At 46.2% G+C, this 15493-nt stretch overlaps 1 pseudogene; it reads left to right on the top strand.

The window, feature by feature from the left end:
• Nucleotides 1-13581: 13581 nt before the first annotated feature.
• Nucleotides 13582-15493, top strand: part of LOC119567669 — a 139324-nt pseudogene continuing 137412 nt past the window's right edge.

Genomic DNA, 15493 nt, shown 5'->3' with positions numbered 1-15493 from the left:
AAGTGACCTGGGACCACAAGTCTCCACTGAAAGTCAATAGGACTTCTGTTCCTAAGCCACTTATACTCCCTGATCTTCAATGGGATTTGTGATACTTAGGCTGAGAGCTGGTAAAAATAAAATACAATACAATACAATACATAATTAGACAAAACTTTTTTTTTTACATTGAAAAATACCATTTTGTTGAAACAGAAATATTTCACAGAAACATATCGGTTTCAACAAAAGTGTCATCCAGGTATGTTCTTAGGTCCAGGATGGAATTACTGATCAAAGTGAGAACAAATTATAAGGACCAATGCCATAGCCTGGTGGCATATGCACTTCCCAAGGTCTGAGCTCCACTTCTGAATCAACCAGACCTGGGACTTGAACACGACTGTCCTATGATCTGGGTAACTGCTCTAACCACCTGGCTGTAGTGGGTTAATCTTTTGCACAGCTCTTTTCTACTGCCAATTTTTTTTTAAAAAAAGCCTTGTGTTCTTTCCATATCAGAACAAAACATAGCTTGAAATCTTGAGTTTTTTTTCTTTTTTCAAAAAATGAAATTCCAATTTCCAGCCTGTCCTCTTTAGACCCTTTAGCAAATCCCACCCCAAATTCTCAGGAACAAGGAATTGACATCAGAAATTATAAATGATGTTTATCTCTTATTGTGCGTCTTCTGGTAGAACCTTAAGGTCCCATCTGTGGTTGGGACCCCATTGTGTTGCACATGGCACAAACATAGCACAGAATCCAGCCCTATTCCAAAAATCTTACACTCTAAAAGACAAGCCAGGCAATCAGGGAGAGACAAAAAACAAAAAAAACTGTTTCTCAGAAACACAGTAAAATTGTTTCCCAATTTCCCTTTCACATAACAACTGCCCTCTTTCACTCACCTCTCCCAGGGCGAGTTTCCAGTCAAACCCTTAGAGTGTGGGCTAGACAAGAAAAATAGTCTAGCTAGTTAGAAATGACATTCTAAACATGGGATATATGCCATCATGTGCCATCAATGCCCCTCTGCCATGCACATTGGCCAAACCGGACAGTCTACGTAAAAGAATAAATGGACACAAATCAGACGTCAAGAATTATAACATTCAAAAACCAGTTGGAGGATACTTCAATCTCTTTGGTCACTTGATTACAGACCTAAAAGTTGCAATTCTTCAACAAAAAAACTTAAAAAACAGATTCCAATGAGAGACTGCTGAATTGGAATTAATTTGCAAACTGGATACAATTAAATTAGGCTTGAATAGAGACTGGGAGTGGATGGGTCATTACACAAAGTAAAACTATTTCCCCATGTTTATTCCCCCCCCCCCCCCCCCCCCCCCCCGCCCCACTGTTACTCACACCTTCTTGTCAATTGTTGGAAATGGGCCAACCTGATTATCACTACAAAAGGTTTTTGTGTTTTTTTCTCCTGCTGATAATAGCTCACTTTAATTGATCACTCTCGTTATAGTGTGTATGGCAACACCCATTTTTTTGTGTTCTCTGTGTGTATATATATATATATCTTCCTACTGTATTTTCCACTGCATGCATCCAATGAAGTGGGTTTTAGCCCACGAAAGCCTGTGCTCAAATAAATGTGTTAGCCTCTAAGGTGCCACAAGTACTCCTCCTTCTTTATTCTAAACATTGTGGGCTACCAGATTCTTAAGAAACAACCTATAATACACTTAACAACTTCTGCCACTGTGTACAAAGGACATTCCTCCCTGAACAGAGATAGACATCAGATTATAGAAGAAAGAATAAATGATTGAAAGTTTTTGTAGCCTGGTATTTTCAAATGAGTCACAGCAATAAAAGCTGTCAATGAACTCCCTTATGCCTCTTTGAAACCCCCTGCTGTAATACCTATCCTCTCCATTTCAATTTATTTTTGCACAGATAACGCTATTTAGCACTTGCATAGCTCTTTACATCTTGAAAGCAACGTGAAAAGAACATGCCTAGACACGAATGGCCTGATTTAAGGCCTTTGGAGTGAATGTTTGACTAGAACAGTATGACTATGCCTATTTTACAGGTAGAGAAACTAAAGCAGGGATGTGAAATGATATGTTCAAATCACAAAGGCAGCTGAGGATAGAACGCAAGAGATGAGATTCCCACTTCTGTGCACTGATTGGAAATAGGTGGGCATCTATCTATCTTTCTGTGTATCTATACATATATTTTCTTCTTTGCCTCAGTAAAGTTACTATACCAGTAAATTCCACAGGTTAATGTATTAGAGTTGCTTGGAAATTTTCCATTATAACATTTGTTTTGATGAACACTGTCTCTTTGATGAAACAGAATTTTTTACAAATCAATCAATAACATGATTTTGGGACTTTCATCAAAACAATAACAGGAAGAAGAAATTTCTGGTGACTAAAGAACAAAATGTTTTGACTGGACTTCTGGTTTATCAAAAAAATTAATTTTTCTGATAAATTTTGAGGCAAAAAGCCACTTTCCCAATTGATTCTATTAGTTATACAATTTACAAATTATAGTATTTCCTTTTGTTCATCCTAGATTTCATACTATATTAGAAAAAAAGTGATGAGATTGCCTCATTGAAGAGCCAACACACCAGTACTCAAGGAATGAGTCTACCTTTTTGAACAGCAATTTTCAGGTAGCTCACATTACCAAGAAAGGGGAACATATTTCTCAATACAGTCACTTTAAACTATAAGTCCAGGATGGGCTGGATCTGGCTAGTAGATCAAACTTACCATGTCTTCTGGTAGAGCTTATCAATACAAACTCCTTTCATTCACAATGTTTTTTCTCTCCGGATGACACACAATAGCCTTGGCTGCTGAAAAATGGTGCATCATAACATGGTTTATCTTGTTTTCTCCCCACCTAAATATATAACAAATATAGGACTGTATCACACCTGGTTCACATTTACATTAAGGTCATTTCACACCGCTGTAGCAATATAAAGGGACCTTAAAATGTATGTAATAAGTATAATTCACTCCAATTTTAAACCCCCATTCTTCTGCCAGAGTGGTGTGAGGTATTGTTAGTATAAATGATAATCTGCCTCTTCAAAACCAAACGACTTGGGCAAATTCTATAGATTTTGATGTTGATAGGAATCTCCTTCCACCAGCATCCAACTGGCTTTACCCCTACCTACCTTGTTAATGATCTGCGGTTCATATTGGCTGCATGAGGGGGTTGGTTTTGTACTCCACTTCCATCTTCCCAGCACCCTGAGGCTATTCAGTCTCAACAGAATTTCACAGACTTCCCTAGAATGTGTAACAGACTCTGCTGAGCCAGACTGGTCTCCTGGTGACATCACCGTACTGGCAGCCTGGAGACCAGCATTCTAGTCCTGTCTTTGCCAAACACTTGCTACACAGGAGGAGCTTTGGGGTGTTACTTGAGTCACCTCTCAATCTCACTTTCCCCAGCTATAAAATTATGACAAGAGCCCATTACTTCTTGTCCTACCTTCTGTGGACATGGAGAACAATTGATCGCTGTCCTTTTTATAACAGTGCTGAATATATTTGAAGACTTTTATCAGATCCCTTCTCTCCCCCCCCCCCCCCCCCCGGCACTGTCTTCTTTTCTCAAGACTAAACATGACCAGTTTTTTTACCCTTTCCTCAGAGGTCAGGTTTTCTAAACCTTTCATCATTTTGTTGCTCTCCTCTGAACCCTCTCCAGATTGTCCACATCTTTCTGAAAGTGCGGTGACCAGAACTGACACAGTACCCCAGCTAAGGCCTCACCAGGGCTGAGTAGAGTGGGACAGTTACCTCCTGGGTGTTACATATAACACTCTTGTTCATAGACCTCAAATGTTATTAATGTATTTTGCAACTGCATCAAATTGTTGACTCCTATTCAATATGAGATCTGTTAGAATTCCCAGATTACTTTCAGCAGTACTACCACTGAGTGAGTTATTCACCATTTTGTAGTTGAACATTTGATTTTTCCTTCCTAAGTGAAGTACTTTGAACTTGTTTTTATTAAATTTCATCTCGTTGATTTCAGACCAGTTCTCCAACTTGACAAGGTTGTTTTGAATTCTGATGCTGTCCTCCAAAGTACTTGCAACCCCTCTCAGCTTCGTGTCATCTGCAAATTTCATAAGCATACTCTCCAATTCATTATCCAAATTATTAATTGAATAACTGGACCCAGGAATGACCCCGTGGGTCCCCACTGGATATGCCCTCCCAGTCTGACAGCAAAACATTGATAACTACTCTCTGAGTATGACCTATCAACTCATTGTGCACGCACCTTATAGTAATTTCTTCTAGACCACATTTTGTAGTTTGCTTATATGAATGTCATGGGGACTGTGTCAAAAGCCTTACTAAAATTAAGATATTTCCTATCTACTTCTTCCCCCCATCCACCAGCTCAGAAACCCCATCAACAAAATGAAAAGTTTTGTTTTTTTTGAGATTTTGACTTAAATTGACATTCAAATGATTAATTTTGTTGTCATTTTCAGTCAAAATGTCAGTTTTTCATTTTGAATTGACATTTTGAAATGAAATATTTCATTTTGAAACATTGGAACTGGAACTGATGGAAAATTTTCGAACAGAACAGTTCCATGGGAATGTGTTGATTCCATTAAAATTTTTAAAGGAAGCCAGGTAGGCAGGCAAACTGTCTTCTCTATTTTTTCCTACATGAAATGTCAGAATTCTGGTCTGGAAAAAGTTCTGAAATGTTTATTTTTTATTATGATTCAGGGTAATAATCAAAAGATGAAACTTTGGAAATTACTATGGAACGGGCGTTCCGGGTTCTGACTGCACTGGTTTGGATCAAAATGGATGTTTTGCCATTTCTGAGGGGTTTTTTTGGAACGTTTCGTTCCACAAAAAATCTCCACATTTTAAATTTTCATCCAGATTTGGGATAAAAACCAATTTCAAAATATTGGAATTTCCTCTACAATGAATCTCTCAGGTTCCTTTGGTAAACCCAGCCTACGTCTTTACACTCCTTTGAAATCCCCAGCCTTAATAAGTAAAACACTTTCCAAAAGGTAGGGGGATACAAAGGTAAAAGTTAAAGTTTATTTACACTCTGATGATAAAACTGGTCTAGATACAAATATACAAAAATACAAATAAGTCAGGCATCAAGGGCAAGATATGTAAAGGTATTTAGGAACCTAGTGGGATTCTCAAAAGCATCTAGGTGTCTATCACCCATTAAAATCAACAGTTCCCATCAAGAGTTATGTTTTGAGAACTATCAGTTAGCCAGTTTTGCATCAATTTACTATCGTTTTTGTGTTGTTATTTTTTTTAAATAACGTGATGTTACCCTGTAGCAAACCTTTAGAAAAACCCAAGTCTATTACATCAACACCATTGCCTTCATCAATCAGAAATGTCACAGTTAAATCAAGTTCATTTGACAAAAAACACTTTCTGTGAAAACATATTGATCACCATTAATTGAACTTCTCCCTTGTAATTTCTTTTTGTTGAAAAATGACTGTTTTCAAAAATGAACATTTTTGTAAAGACCTGTCGATTTAGTGAATTTTTGTTTTCTTTTTTTAATTAATTTTTTCATTTCATTTTTGGACAACATTTAAATGGAAAACTTTATAAAAACATTATTGACTTGTTTCCATTTACCAACATGTAGGACCCCCAAACTTAGAACCCTTAAAAAGGGAAATAAGTTTGATTTTTTGAAATTCTTCACTAATTAAAAAAAAAATCCACCAATGTTGTTCATCATTCTGTATTTCCTGCATGTTGTTCTTTAGTCTGCTGTTTAATAATTTTTCAGCTATTGAATCAGGGAAAAGACACAATGTCGTGTGAGTTGGCCAACCAGTCATACATCACAGATAATGAAAACTCTGGAGTTGCTACAAATTTAAACTTAGGACAAACTTCTGAGTGGAGATCCAGTGTCACTAAGGTCTTGATCCTGCACATGCTTTATGCACAAGCTTTCTTTCCTAGTGTGAGTAGTCCCATTAGAGTCAAGTGGACTACTCAAAGTAATATAATTAAGCACTTGAGTAAGGATCTCAGGATGGGGGCCAAAATGTGAATTGCTAAAAGTAATGTCCACATAGGGCCTGATCTAAAGGCCATTTAATTCAGTTGAAAGATGATCATTGATGCCAATGGGCTGTTGATGAGACCTCTCGAGAGATTTTAAGGGACAGATTTTCAAAAGTATTTGTAGCTACCACTGAAATCAATGGGATTTTGGTGCCTCATCTGCTAAAGTGCTTTTGAAAAGCCCACTAAACAACTATCTGCATCTTTAGACACCTAAATACCTTAGAAAATATGACCCTTAGGAGCTCACATCTGGTAGATTTTTCAGTAAAAATTAGGCTCCTAGAAGCCAGATATTTCATGGTATTTAGGGGCCTATCTGAATCTTTAGGTGCCTAAATTCCTTTGCAAATCTGGCCCTTAGGCACTTCTGAAAATTTTACCCAAATATAAAAGGTGTAAATGTAAAATTGGAACCAGGATTAAAAGAACAACAACAAGGATAGTTACTACCAAAGGGAAAATGAGCACAGGCTGAGAATCAGACCCAGTAACATCTAAGCCGTTCAAAAACAACTTCATGTCCCACTGAATACCTTCCATAAAGCCACCTTCACCTCTTTGTTTCTCAGACTGTCAGTGAAGGGGTTTAACAGTGGAGTTACAATAGTATTCAAAGTGTTGACCGTCTTGTTCATGTCCAAGGCGTTCTGTTTGGAAGGCCTGACATACAGGAAGACGGTGGAGCTGTACCATGTAATCACAAGAGTGAGATGGGCAGAGCAAGTGGAAAAGGCCTTTTGCCAGCCTTGGGCTGACGAGATTCTCAGTATGGTGGAGATGATGTAAATGTAGGAGACCAGAGTTTTCTCACCCTCCCCCCCGCCCCGACCACCACCTGTATTTGTGCTGGAAATGGCCCACCTTGATTTTCATGCACGTTGTAAGGAGAGTGGTCACTTTGGATAGGCTATTACCAGCAGGAGAGTGAGTTTGTGTTTGTGGTTTTTGGAGGGGGGTGAAGGGGTGAGAGAACCTGAATTTGTGCAGGAAATGGCCCACCTTGATTATCATACACATTGTAAAGAGAGTGGTCACTTTGGATGGGCTATTACCAGCAGGAGAGTGAGTTTGTGTTTGTGGGGGGGGGGGAGGGGGGAGGGGGCGGAGGGTGAGAAAACCTGGATTTGTGCTGGAAATGGCCCAACTTGATTATCATACACATTGTAAGGAGAGTGATCACTTTAGATAAGCTATTACCAGCAGGAGAGTGGGGTGGGAGGAGGTACTGTTTCATGGTCTCTGTGTATATAATGTCTTCTGCAGTTTCCACAGTATGCATCCGATGAAGTGAGCTGTAGCTCACGAAAGCTTATGCTCAAATAAATTGGTTAGTCTCTAAGGTGCCACAAGTACTCCTTTTCTTTTTATTGAAATTAATGTTTAGGTCCCTAGGTGCTTTTCAAAATCCCACTAGGTGCCTAAATACCTCAACTAATCTGGCCCTAAATCACTTTTGAAAATAGGATTGACAGTTAAATTTTCAAGTGCAGCTAATTGACTAAAGAGCCAATGAGACTTAAGCTCCTAAGTCGCCTAGGTGCTTTAGGAAATTTTACCCTAAGGCTCCCTAGTGTGCTTGAATTTCGTACAGTTTGAATTCTAGGGACTTCAATGGAAGTTAGACACCAAGGTGCTTTTGAAGATCCTGCTAGGCACCTGTTTGTCTCTTTAGCACCTTTATACCTTTGAGGATCTCAGCCCTACTGCTTAGCTATCTAGTTCCACCAGGTTGTCATTGTGCTCATGAAATCCTGAACTGCTCAGAGCATTTGCCATCCACATGGGTGTGAAAATTACTGAGCAATATCAGGCATCATCCCGGTAAATACAATGGGAATTTGCTGGGCAAAGGACTGAATAAAATTTAAGTCAGGGGTAAAATAATTGCTGAAATTATGCACCTGATCTCCCTTCCCCTTACAGAGATTTAGGCTGGGATTTTCAAAGGCGACTAAGGGAGTTAGGTTTCCAACTCCCATTTAAATTAATGAGATTTGGGCACCTAAATTCCTTTAGGCACATTTGAAAATACCAGTCCACTTTGGCATGGACTTAATTGAGGCAGGACTGGCCCCTAAAGCAGAAGCTACTCCCCATAACAGTGTAATACATGTGAGAAGAGAATCAGGATCTGTGACTTTGTGGCCCTCAACTCCATGAGAGATTCATGATAACATCAGTAGGCTTGGCAGCATGGACACCCCATTCTAAATGATAGGTCAGAGCTCCTAAATGTAAATGATCTGCAAAGCTGAGAGCATGTGTGTTTCTGGCTAGAATACAGAAATTGTGATTTGTTCCAGCTCAGAGCCAGTGGACAGATTCCGTAAGCCTTAGGGTGAAAATCATCCTGTGCAGAGAAGTACTTACCTTACACCTAACCCTCACAGTATCACTTGAGGAGGTCTTCAGTAGTGCACCGGCTGAATTCGATTCCTCATCTCAGCATGGGACACAGGACCAAAGACATAGGTTGATAGAAATCTACAGCTGATATAGTGAGTTGATGACCTGTATGATATGAATTAGTAAGTCTTTGCCCACATTGTGGTGGAGAAATATCAACACTGCATTTGTCACCAATTTGCACCCTGTTGTTGGAGTCTAAGAAAAGCATCTGTAACAGTGACCAGTGCCTGGTGTTGGAAGAGTCCTACACATGGGTCTAGTCTGGTGAATAAATGTGGACAGGCTAGGGTAATACTTATGCTAAGCTAACTGGCTTCAGCCAAGTCTTTACTTGACATGAGTGTTGCTTGCGAACTTCGTCCGTGTGTAGAGACTTCTTTAAAGAATGCTTACAGAGGCTGGGTAAGACAAAGGTGTTTTGTACTGTGTTGAAGGACATAGATAAAAGGAAGTTAATCAGTACAATACATAAAAGGTATTGCCAAAAAGTCCCTGTATTGTGAAAAACAGAAAAGTCCCTATATTGCGTAGTATGATCCAAGTAAATAAACCAATTGGAAAAGGGACAGGATGGCCTGAAAGTAGCCTGGACAGAAAAAGTTTTGTAAACTGAAGACTGCACATGTATATACTATGGGTTAGGTAAGACACAATTCTTAATGTTGATTGGACGGTCAGATAACGTGTAAAGGTATAAATATGCTAGAGTGTAAGGGAATAGTCAGACCCTCGTAGGAAAAATCGACAGTGACTACGCCCCCAAGAGAAGCTAATTCATAGAATCATAGAATCATAGAATAACAAAGTTGGAAGGGACCTCTGGAGGCCATCTAGTCCAAACCTCTGCCCAGAGCAGGACCAATCCCAACTAAATCATCCCAGCCAGGGCTTTGTCAAGCCTGATCTTAAAAACTTCTAAGGAAGGGGATTCTACCACCTCCCTAGGTAATGCATTCCAGTATTTCACCACCCTCCTAGTGAAAAAGTTTTTCCTAATATCCAACCTAAATCTCCCACACTGCAACTTGAGACCATTACTCCTTGTCCTGTCATCTGCTATCACTGAGAATAGTCTAGATCTATCCTCTTTGGATCCACCTTTCAGGTAGTTAAAAGCAGCTATCAAATCCCCCCTCATGCTTCTCTTCCGTAGACTAAAAAATCCCAGTTCCCTCAGCCTCTCCTCATAAGTCATGTGTTCCAGACCCCTAATCATTTTTGTTGCCCTTTGCTGGACTCTCTCCAATTTCTCCACATCCTTCTTGTATTGTGGGGCCCAAAACTGGACACAGTACTTCAGATGAGGCCTCACCAGTGTCGAATAGAGGGGAACGATCACGTCCCTCGATCTGCTGGCAATGCCCCTACTTATACATCCCAAAATGCCATTGGCATTCTTGGCAACAAGGGCCCACTGTTGACTCATATCCAGCTTCTCGTCCACTGTCACCCCTAGGTCCTTCTCTGCAGAACTGCTGCCTAGCCATTCGGTCCCTAGTCTGTAGCGGTGCATGGGATTCTTCTGTCCTAAGTGCAGGACTCTGCACTTGTCCTTGTTGAACCTCATCAGATTTCTTTTGGCCCAATCCTCTAATTTTTCTAGGTCCCTCTGTATCCTATCCCTACCCTCCTGCGTATCTACCACTCCTCCCAGTTTAGTGTCATCCGCAAACTTGCTGAGGGTGCAATCCACACCACCCTCCAGATCATTAATGAAGATATTGAACAAAACCGGCCCCAAGACCGACCCTTGGGGCACCCCACTAGATACCGGCTGCCAACTAGACATGGAGCCATTGATCACTACCCGTTGAGCCCGACAATCTAGCCAACTTTCTACCCACCTTGTAATGCATCCATCCAGCCCATACTTCTTTAACTTGCTGACAAGAATACTGTGGGAGACCGTGTCAAAAGCTTTGCTAAAGTCGAGGAATAACACGTCCACTGCTTTCCCTTCATCCACAGAGCCAGTTATCTCATCATAGAAGGCACTTAGATTAGTCAGGCATGACTTTCCCTTGGTGAATCCATGCTGACTGTTCCTGATCACTTTCCTCTCCTCTAAGTGCTTCAGAATTGATTCCTTGATTTTTCCAGGGACTGAGGTGAGGCTGACCGGCCTGTAGTTCCCAGGATCCTCCTTCTTCCCTTTTTTAAAGATTGGCACTACATTAGCCTTTTTCCAGTCTTCCGGGACTTCCCCCGATCACCATGAGTTTTCAAACATAATGGCCAATGGCTCTGCAATCACATCCGCCAATTCCTTTAGCACTCTCAGATGCAACGCATCCGGCCCCATGGACTTGTGCACGTCCAGTTTTTCTAAATAGTCCCGAACCACTTCTTCCTTCACAGAGGGCTGGCCACCTACTCCCCATGCTGTGCTGCCCAGTGCAGTAGTCTGGGAGCTGACCTTCTTCGTGAAGACAGAGGCAAAAAAAGCATTGAGTACTTTAGCTTTTTCCACATCCTCTGTCACTAGGTTGCCTCCCTCATTCAGTAAGGGGCCCACACTTTCCTTGGCTTTCTTCTTATTGCCAACATACCTGAAGAAACCGTTCTTGTTACTCTTAACATCCCTCGCTAGCTGCAACTCCAGGTGTGATTTAGCCTTCCTGATTTCATTCCTACAAGCCCGAGCAATATTTATATACTCATCCCTGGTCATTTGTCCAATCTTCCACTTCTTGTAAGCTTCTTTTTTGTATTTTAGATCAGCAAGGATGTCACTGTTAAGCCAAGCTGGTCGCCTGCCATATTTATTATTCTTTCGACACATCGGGATGGTTTGTCCCTGTAACCTCAATAAGGATTCTTTAAAATACAGCCAGCTCTCCTGGACTCCTTTCCCCCTCATGTTATTCTCCCAGGGGATCTTGCCCATCAGTTCCCTGAGGGAGTCAAAGTCTGCTTTTCTGAAGTCCAGGGTCCGTATTCTGCTGCTTTCCTTTCTTCCTTGTGTCAGGATCCTGAACTTGACCATCTCATGGTCACTGCCTCCCAGGTTCCCATCCACTTTTGCTTCCCCTACTAATTCTTCCCACTTTGTGAGCAGCAGGTCAAGAAGAGCTCCGCCCCTAGTTGGTTCCTCCAGCACTTGCACCAGGAAATTGTCCCCTACATTTTCCAAAAACTTTCTGGATTGTCTGTGCACCGCTGTATTGCTCTCCCAGCAGATATCAGGATGATTGAAGTCTCCCATGAGAACCAGGGCCTGCGATCTAGTAGCTTCTGCGAGTTGCCGGAAGAAAGCCTCGTCCACCTCATCCCCCTGGTCCAGTGGTCTATAGCAGACTCCCACCACGACATCACCCTTGTTGCTCACGCTTCGAAACTTAATCCACAGACTCTCAGGTTTTTCTGCAGTTTCATACTTGAGCTCTGAGCAGTCATGCTGCTCCCTTACATACAGTGAAACTCTCCCACCTTTTCTGGCCTCCCTGTCCTTCCTGAACAGTTTATACCCATCCATGACAGTACTCCAGTCATGCGAGTTATCCCACGAAGTCTCTGTTATTCCAATCACATCATAATTCCCTGACTTCTCCAGGACCTCCAGTTCTCCCTGCTTGTTTCCCAGACTTCGTGAATTTGTGTATAGGCACTTGAGATAACCCGCTGATTGCTCCTCGTTCTCAGTATGAGGCAGGAGCCCTCCCCTCTCACACGCTCCCGCTCGTGCTTCCTTCCGGTATCCCACTTCCCCACTTACCTCAGGGCTTTGGTCTCCTTCCCCCGGTGAACCTAGTTTAAAGCCCTCCTCACTAGGTTAGCCAGCCTGCTCGCGAAGATGCTCTTCCCTCTCTTCGTTAAGTGGAGCCCGTCTCTGCCTAGCACTCCTCCTTCTTGGAACACCATCCCATGGTCAAAGAATCCAAAGCCTTCTCTCCGACACCACCTGCGTAGCCATTCATTGACTTCCACGATTCGACGATCCCTCCCCCGGCCTTTTCCTTCCACGGGGAGGATGGACGAGAACACTTCTTGAGCCTCATACTCTTTTATCCTCCTTCCCAGAGCCACGTAGTCTGCAGTGATCCGCTCAAGGTCATTCTTGGCAGTATCATTGGTGCCCATGTGGAAAAGCAGGAAGGGGTAGTGGTCCGAGGACTTGATGAGTCTCGGCAGACTCTCCGTCACATCGTGAATCTTAGCCCCTGGCAAGCAGCAGACTTCTCTGTTTTCCCGGTCAGGGCGGCAGATAGATGACTCAGTTCCCCTGAGGAGAGAGTCCCCGACCACCACCACCCGCCTCCTTCTCTTGGGCGAGGTCTGGAGGGGCCATGGAGACTGACCTCCCACCTCCCCATTACAATGAGTCCCCCCAGGCCAGAGGCCCATGGGTGTGGGGCTGTGTGTGGAGGGGGGGCCTCTCTCTGCCCCAGTTCTGGGCTCCCACACACAGAGAACTCAGGGCCGGGGGGGCAGATCCAGCACCATCCAGCGGGACATTAAAAGCAGGATCTGCAGAGACCCCAGAGGAAACGCGGTGGGTGGAAAATTCCCGCCTCCCTTCCGCACATCCGGCTGAGCTTCCTCATGTCTCTCGGATGCCTTCTCGCTACTGAGAGGCAGGTGTGAGGGTCGACTGACGGGTTCTCGCCCCTCTTCCACCACTGCCCCCTGGATGGAGAGTGTGGGGTGAATACCCTGATGGGAAAGCGGTATCTTGGAGTTGAAACATTTGCATCCACAATCCTCCCCACTTTTTGCAACATAAAGGGGCAGGAAGGAGCAAGGGGCAGTTTGGAGACCCCCCCCCTCCCCGGCCCCAGTTCAACGGGGGGACATGGCAAGATGTGTGGAGCGAAGAGTTTGCAGACAGTCCCTGGCTCCCGGGTCGGGGGGCGGGGGCGGCGAACTGTGCAGACGGTCCCTGGGTTATAGAAGCTGGGGACGGGGAGCTGGCAGACGCTCCCTGGCTGGGGGGTGAGGCGTTTGCAGACGCTCCCTGGCTGGGTTGGGTGGGGGGTGAGGCGTTTGCAGACGCTCCCTGGCGGGGGCGGGGCTCGGGGGGTCACTGTCCCTCCCAGCCTGGCTCAGGGCTTCGCTGCTCAGAGACCGAGCGAGAAGGTCCCGGGGGTGCGGATCGGGCCCCAGTCGAGCCCCCTCCCCTGGGGTGCCCGGCCCCCCCGGACCCCCTTCCCCTCCGTGTCCAGGGCCCCCCACCCCCTGGTCTGGGCCCATCCCCCGACTCAGGGCTTCGCCCCCGCGGAGTCTCCCCGCCCTGGCTGTGGGGCCCTGCGTGCCGGGGCGGGTTTGGGGGTGTTTGGAGGGAGGTGACCCCGAAACGTTTCTGCTCCGACCCCCCCCCCCGCGATCCACCCTCCCTTTCCGCGCTTCTCCCTGCGTGGGTTTCCCAGGGGCCATCCCCGTGGCGCCCGGCCGGTGTGACGACACAAATCTCAGCCCTCCCCTTTTGCACCGGGGGGCACCGGCCCTGACCTGCTCCCCACAGGCTCCTGGGGTCCGCTGGGTCCCATGAGGGGTCGGAGCGCCCCACCCCCACCCCCGCCCCCGCCCCCGCCCTGCGGCTCCTTCGCACCCCGAGAAGCAGCTGCTGCAGCAGGAGCCGCCGCCTGTGAATCGGCCGAAGTTTCACGCCGACTCCCTTCCTCCGGGCGGGGAATTAGGCATCAGAGTTCAGTGCCGGGAACAGCCAACCGCCCCCGCTCCCCCTGGAGCCCTGCCCTGGCCTCAGCCCTTTCCCGGCCTACGGAGCTCAGCCCAGAGAGGCGGTAAATACCTGCGGGGGGGCACGTGGCCTGTCCTGGGGCTGGGAGTTGCAGGCAGATGAATTCAGGCGATGAGGGAGGCTCAGGTGTCTGGCGGGGAGGGGGGGGCGGGGAATTAGCTGCTGGCACAACTCCCCGAGGGCTCGCATGGATTCTCCATCCTGGGCCATGTGTGAAGCCGGGCGGGAGGTTTGTCTAGAAATCTGCCTACATTCCCTCCCCCCCGCCCCCCAGGTGATCCCAGTCTCCCCGTCCCACCTTCCAGCTGGGAATTCTCCAGGCGGCTGGAGTGGTGGCGAGCAGAAACATGGCTCGGAGAGTAGGGTTGGGAGCCCCTCTCAGTCACGGCAGCTCTGGCGTTCCTCGCCCCCATCCCACCCTCAGCTCCCCGCTCCTCCGCGGAGACTCCCTGTGCGCCTCAGAGCCAGATTTCTGCTGCGGTACAAATCAGCCGGCTGCCGTCTTCTTACCCCATCGTAAGGCAGCAAATCCAAGGCCCAGGCCGAACGGCTCGGGGGCATGGAGCAAGAACGCCGGGAGCCCCTGGGCGCGGCCAAGGGCTGGATTTCACCCCCGCTGGGGTGGGGGGGGTCTATGGCGGCTGCTCCAGCCTGGGGTGAAAGCTGAGTAAATAGCAGGGCCGTGTCCCTGCCAAGAACGGCCAGGAGCTGGAGCCTGCTCCACAAACCTTTGCTTCTCTGCAGGGCGACAGCGGGGAGAAGGGCGTAGCGGGGTTAACAACCCCCCAGTGACCGCCCCGGGTCCCCTGCACCCCCTGTCACTGCTCCAGGGGCCCCCCAGCCCCCTTGTTCTAACGCACGAGACCCCCCCATCTCCCTTCATTCCGTCTGTCCGTCTGACCCCTGCACCTCTCCTTCCTTCCATCTGTCCATCCATCCCCATATACCTCCCTATGTTTCTCTCTCCATCCCCCAACTGCCAGCTGTACCCCAGTCCCTGCCTGCCCCTCCCTGCCAGGGGCTGGCGCAGTTGGGGCAGAGCCGTGACTCTGATCTCAGGAGCTTGGGCCTGTGGGACTCCCTGCCACAGGACCTGGCTGAGCAGGGGGGTGGGGCTGGGGTTTTGGAGCCATCGCCGAGTGTGTGCGGGGGATGAGGGCACCCTGTGCCCATCAGTTTCCATGGGAACCCCATATCTCACCCCCCCCCACCTTCCCCTCACACAGATCCCCGACCCTGGAGCCGAGATGATGAGCTGCGGCCTCCTGACCAGCTCCAAGGAGCCGGGTGAGTCAGG

Source organism: Chelonia mydas, chromosome 14 (genome assembly GCF_015237465.2).
Source record: "Chelonia mydas isolate rCheMyd1 chromosome 14, rCheMyd1.pri.v2, whole genome shotgun sequence".
NCBI classification, from domain to species: domain Eukaryota; kingdom Metazoa; phylum Chordata; order Testudines; family Cheloniidae; genus Chelonia; species Chelonia mydas.
This window is presented reverse-complemented; position numbering and strand designations above follow the sequence as displayed.